Genomic DNA, 6,268 nt, shown 5'->3' with positions numbered 1-6,268 from the left:
CTTGGAGGGAAGACTGTAGCCATATTGCCCATCCAGATCCAAGCCAGGTAAATAAAGTTGGAGATACCATTGAGATTAACTGTAAAGAGGTGCTTCTCTTTCAGGTGGGAGATTGATTTGTTTACTTTCCATGTTTTGGGAATCCAGCTAAAGCAGTCACACATACTTTTTCTTGTCTGGTCAGCCGGAAATCCTGGATAATGTGATTGTTTTTCACCACTCACACTATAAAGTTTATTCTTAGTTGTAGTGACCTCTTCAGGGTCACTGGTCTGAATCCAAATTTTACATGTCTCAAAGTTGGGATTATAATGTGAGGAATCTTAGATACCAGAAAGGATTTGTAGGAGGGAAGTATACAAAGGAACAGTTATTAAGGTTTTATCAGCACAGTCAGACTCAAGATGACCAATCCAGCAATAAATTTCAGAGCCCCAGGAAAAGTATACAGGGAGTTCTTTTTTTTCCTTAAGCAATATGGGAACTATAGAATATCAGCAATAATATAAGTCTGAGGGGACTCATGCTTGTCCAGAAAATTAAGCTTGTTCTGTCATCTTGAGGTGGGGTGGCTATCCACTTCTAAAATTTGCAGGCCTCAGTGGAAGGACACCAGTAGAATAGAATCCAGTAGTTAAGTTGAGGGCAGTGGTGATAGTCTGAGATGACAGTCCAGTCCGGTGTTCAGCAGATGAGAACCAAGAGAATTTAATTGTCCTCCTACCAATCCTAGCCTCCCAAGTTCTAAGATGTTTCTTCCCCAACAGCTGAATATGTTCTACCTGCACGACCATATGATCAGTGTAACCAATCCCTGAAGTCTCCCCTTTTTGCCCCATCCTTAATGATTTTCAACCCACACTGTTCAATCAGATATACCATGTAACCATTCAGTAGTTTCTTCCTTGTACATTTTGTACCATCCTAGAACATATCCTTTTTATGTTATGTGGGTCACAGTAGGACCCACCTTATGTATTGCTATCTCATGTCTGTGAATACTGTCATCAATATTCAGAACTTTTGAGATGCAGTAAGTATAACCACATGGTAAGTGAAACACCAAGTTGGAATCTCCTACCATCAGCTCTTCTTTACTACCCATAAGTTTCTGTTTCTCAGAGGTAGGTAAGAGGAAAATATGAGTAAGAAGGGTTATTTATGTGGTTTGGGTTTCATACAGCTAGATGCCTCTTCTTCCCCCATATCCCAACATAATTAATCCTCATAATTTTATCCGGTAGGGAGGCACCCATTTGGAAAATTGTCACAGTGAGAGCTGATACTTTGTTTCAGTGTGTGCTCCACTAGGAGTATTAGCTGTCTACTTTGCTTTGTCTCCTTTAATAGTACATTTTATCTTTTAATGGTAACTGCTTCCTGGGGGGTGATATGGAATATATGTCTAGTGAATGCTGCAGAGATTTGCCTACTGCTGAGTATTCTTGGCAATAGAGACAGCACTATTCATTGACTGGATGTATTTGGGTACTGAAGGGTGTAATATAGTCCACTTAGGAACTCTTGAATAGTATGGCCTGCATCTGCTTTATGAATGAGAATTGCTGTGCCATACCTGAATAGTCAATGCCCATAGATATCCTCAAAAGGAAGGTATAGGATATGGATGGTCTATCTGCCAGGACCTGCCAGGTCTGATGCCCAGGCTGTATGCCTGGAGTTCCTTTGCCATTTGTATTAGTTTCCTTGGGCTTCCTTAAAGAAGTACCACAAACTAGGTGGCTTACACAACAGAAATTTATTCTGTCTTTTGGAGGCTAGAAGTCCAAAATCAAGGTGTTGAACTCTCTGAAGCCTCTAGGAAAGACTCTTCCCTTGCCTTCCTAGCTTCTGGTTAGATGCTGAGAATCATTAGTTCTCCTTGGCTTGTAGGTGCATCACTCTGGTCTCTATCTCCATGATCACCTGGTGTTCTCTCTTAGTCTAAATTTCCTTCTTGCAAAGATACCAGTCATTGGATTAGGGCCCACATCTTAACTTGATTATGTCTGCAAAGGCCCTATTTCCAAATCAGGTCACATTCACAGGTACCATGTGTTAGCTCTTAAAAATATCTTTTTGAGGGACACAGTTCAACCATAACAGTCTGCTCTCTAGCTCCCCCCAAATTCATGTCCTTCCTACATGCAAAATACATTCACCAAGTCCTAACATACCCCCCAAATCTTAATTTATTACAGCCTTAATTCTTCTAAGTCCAAAATCTTACCCAAATATATCAACCCCCAAATACCCCAATCCCAACTTCTAAATCATCTAAGTCAGAAATGGGTGAGACTTTGGGTATAGGCTCTTCTGGGGCATAATCATTCTTTGTCCACAGACCTGTAAAACTTGAAAACAAATTGTTCATAAAATACAATGACAGGGGACATGCGGCTAGAGGTAAGGCTACATTTGGTGGAGAGTAGGGGACTTCAGTGTTCTAATGCCCTCAAGAAGCATAAGGTTCTGACAGACTCTAACCTCTGAGAAAATCACATCTGCCCCACAAGATCCTCATAGATTGATTACATTGAACCTTGATGGGTTGTCAGTGATGCATCACTGCTGTTGACATTTTCATGTTTGGCTCTTCCAGCCTTTGAAACCAAATCATCTTATTTCATCTTATGAAATGGACGTTCTACACACCAAGTGGCTGTAACTGGATACTGCTAAATGTATTGTAGAAATTGATATTTTAAAAGACATGTGATATTTCTCTTAATTATAAGGAATCTCCAACAGAGGTACTGGGACAAGTGTACAGCCAGGCTCTTCCAGCCTGGCCATGTAATATCAGTAAAGCAGAACAAGACAGAGGGATAGATTAACATCCTGATAAAGATCTGGTAGAGATAAGAGTACTTAACTATTTAGCAAGTTCTATAGTATGCTCTCCTACTTGGGTCAATCAGTCCTAATAACCGTCTTGAGCTACAAATGTCAATGACCAACCACTTTGCACACTAAAGCACCAGTCAGGCATCAATCAAACTTTCCACCTACATGAAGGTGGACATTTACCTCTGTAGATGTGGCTTTCTCCAAGGTTGGAGTCTGTGTCAGAACCTATGCTTCTTGGGGGCATTGGAACGCTGAAGGAGGCCTGGACTTCAATGATAAACAGATTAGCTAAGTTAAAGGCTGATAGTGCACGGAACCAACATGGCTGTGTTACCACAGAGAAAACTGTTATAAACTTTATATGCAAAAGAAAATTCCACCAATAGGTCAAGTTACAGGCTGTGGTGCTTGTCCAGGAAAAAACTCCCCTAAAATACATGTTGCTACATTTTCACTGATTCATAAGCAATAGACAACAGGATGGCAGTGTGCTTCAGTGCCTAGCAGCAGGCACACACTGTTATAACACATTGTGTAGGATCCTTTACTCCTATTGTCACCCATGTGGACTCCAATGGAAAAGGATCCTTTGACAATGAATATCACTGAAACCAACAGATGTTAGTTTAGGCTGATCAGACCTGAGCCACCCAGATAAGAACATTGACATCTGGATATACCATCACATGGGATGTGCATCTACATCCCAGTATTGAGACCAAAATCAAAGTTGAGTGATTCAGCCTATGAGGCCCAGAAGCCTGACAAATATGCCTAGAGTACCAATACCACAGTTGAATGGTGTACTAATTTCCTAGGGCTGTCTTAACAAAGCACCACAACCTGGGTGGCTTAAAACAACAGGCATGTACTCTTGTGGAGGCCAAGAAAAATTAAGGCCATCCCACCTTAAGTTTAGCATTAGCACAAGTACAGCCATCTTAGGCCCCTGTGAATAAGAACTGAACTTTACGGGAAAAACTGCAGAATGTTCTCAATGTCCTCGGCAGGGAATCCCATATCAGAAAGACAATAGAGCTCAGAATTGCCCTTGGTAGAGAATCCCATATCAGAACGACAACAGAGCCCACGCCCATGGTAGAAAGTCCCATATTAGAATGAGAACAGAGCTCAATGCCCTTGAAGTTTTTTTTTTTTAATTTTTATTTATGATAGTCACACACACAGAGAGAGAGAGAGAGAGAGAGAGAGAGAGAGGCAGAGACATAGGCAGAGGGAGAAGCAGGCTCCATGCACCGGGAGCCCGACGTGGGATTCAATCCCGGGTCTCCAGGATCGCACCCTGGGCCAAAGGCAGGCGCTAAACTGCCGCGCCACCCAGGGATCCCGCTCAATGCCCTTGATAGCCCCATATTAGAATGAGAACAGAACTTGAGAAATTCCTCCACCCCTTCTGAAAATCTCCTAGACCAGCCTATAAAAAACCCAGCTGTAACCCACTTCGGGGTCCAAGTCCCTGCTCTGCTGTGTCCGGTATACTTGGACCCAAGCTCCAGCTTGCTAATAAACCCTCGTGTGCTTGCATCAGAGTTGGCTCCTTGGTGGTTTCTCGGCTTCGCAATCTTGGGCACAACACTCTCTCACAGTTCTGGAGGCTAGAGGTCTGAAATTATACCCAAACCAAACCAGTGTTTGTCTGTCCCATACACAGCAAGCCAGTAAAGACTGACAATGAGCTTCTGCAGTGAAGAAAGATAGGCTATTTATTGGTGTGATGACTTGCAAGAGAATGAGGAGCTAACACTCAAAGTCTCAAACTTCCTGATGGCTTACCGTAGGTGAGGACTTCTAAGGGCAAAATTTGAGGCAGGGGTCTCCTGAGAAGGTAGATGCTATTGATTGGAGGCCTAGGAAGTAATGTTAACAGATAGTTACTTCTGGTGCTACTTCATCTGGTCCCACAGAGGTGTGTTCTATCTCAGGAGACTTGGAATCTGAGAAATATTTTTATATATGTTAGAGATTTCATTAGGTACATCTGGTGATTATGTGTTTAGGAGTGTGGGACCCAGAAAATCTAACAAAAATCCCCTACCCCTGGACAAGCAGAGCAGGACTAACTCCATTTTGTGCTACACCCGCCACCTCCTGTATGACCCCCACAAGACCTGTTTATTGCTTAAGGCGCTGCCCCACCCTAGTCAAACCGCTGGGCACACCCTAATCGGAAATCGGCTCATAACAATGTAACCCTGCCTTGTGCCCGCCAAAACTGCGCCCGATTCTGACCAAAGTAATAGGCCAGCTCAAGTGGATACTATAGGGTAAGATGTAATTCAATCGGCCACCTGCGTGTGGACCGACACGACTGTGCAACTTGCTGTGTATCCCATTGGCCACTGGCCCCTATAAAGCTGCTACGCGGGATCCCTGGGTGGCGCAGTGGTTTGGCGCCTGCCTTGGGCCCAGGGCGCGATCCTGGAGACCCGGGATCGAATCCCACATCGGGCTTCTGGTGCATGGAGCCTGCTTCTCCCTCTGCCTGTGTCTCTGCCTCTCTCTCTCTCTCTCTGTGTGTGACTATCATAAATAAATAAAAAAAAATGAAAAAAAAAATTAAAGCTGCTACGCCTCTTAGTCTCGGGGTCCAAGTCCCTGCTCGGCTGTGTCGGGTGCACTTGGACCCAAGCTCGAGCTTGTTAATAAACCCTCGTGTGTTTGCATCGGTGTCGGCTCCTTGGTGGTTTCTCAGATTCACAATCTTGGGCACAACAGGAGGGTGCTGATCAGCTGCTTCTATCTGCTTGTATGTGCCTAAGCGAGTGCAGTTGCTTTCTTTCATCTTCCTGAAACAAACATTCCTATCTTTGTGTTCCCTGGATGGTCCAGCTGTGCCTGGGGACAATATGACCCCTAGTGTTCCTTATTTCATCTGAAAGATGGATGCCTGCTTCAAAATCAAGGTGTCAACGGGGTTGTTTCCTATTAGAGATTCTTTTTTTCTTTTTTAGATTTATTTATTTTTATTTATTTATGATAGACATAGAGAGGGAGAGCGAGAGAGGCAGAGACACCGGCGGAGGGAGCAGCAGGCTCCATGCCGGGAGCCCGACGGGGACTCGATCCCGGGGCCCCAGGATCAAGCCCTGGGCCAAAGGCAGGCGCCAAACCGCGGAGCCACCCAGGGATCCCCACTACTAGAGGTTCTAAGAAGGTGTCTGTTCCATGCTTCTCTCCTAACTCTTGATGGTTTCCGGCAATCTTTGACACCCATTGGCTGGTAGCTATATCCCCTCCAATCTGTCTCCATATTCACATGACATGCTCCCTTGCCTGTTTTGTTTTAACGGTGCCAGTCATTAGGGCTCACCCTAATCCAGTATGACCCCATTTTAACTAATGACACTTGCGAAGACCCTATTCAAAAGTAAAGTCACATTCTAGGGCTCCTGATGGA

The sequence above is a fragment of the Canis lupus genome, chromosome 28 (genome assembly GCF_003254725.2).
Source record: "Canis lupus dingo isolate Sandy chromosome 28, ASM325472v2, whole genome shotgun sequence".
Lineage (NCBI taxonomy): Eukaryota > Metazoa > Chordata > Mammalia > Carnivora > Canidae > Canis > Canis lupus.
The sequence above is the reverse complement of the archived record's forward strand: the minus strand, read 5'-3'. Positions refer to the sequence as shown.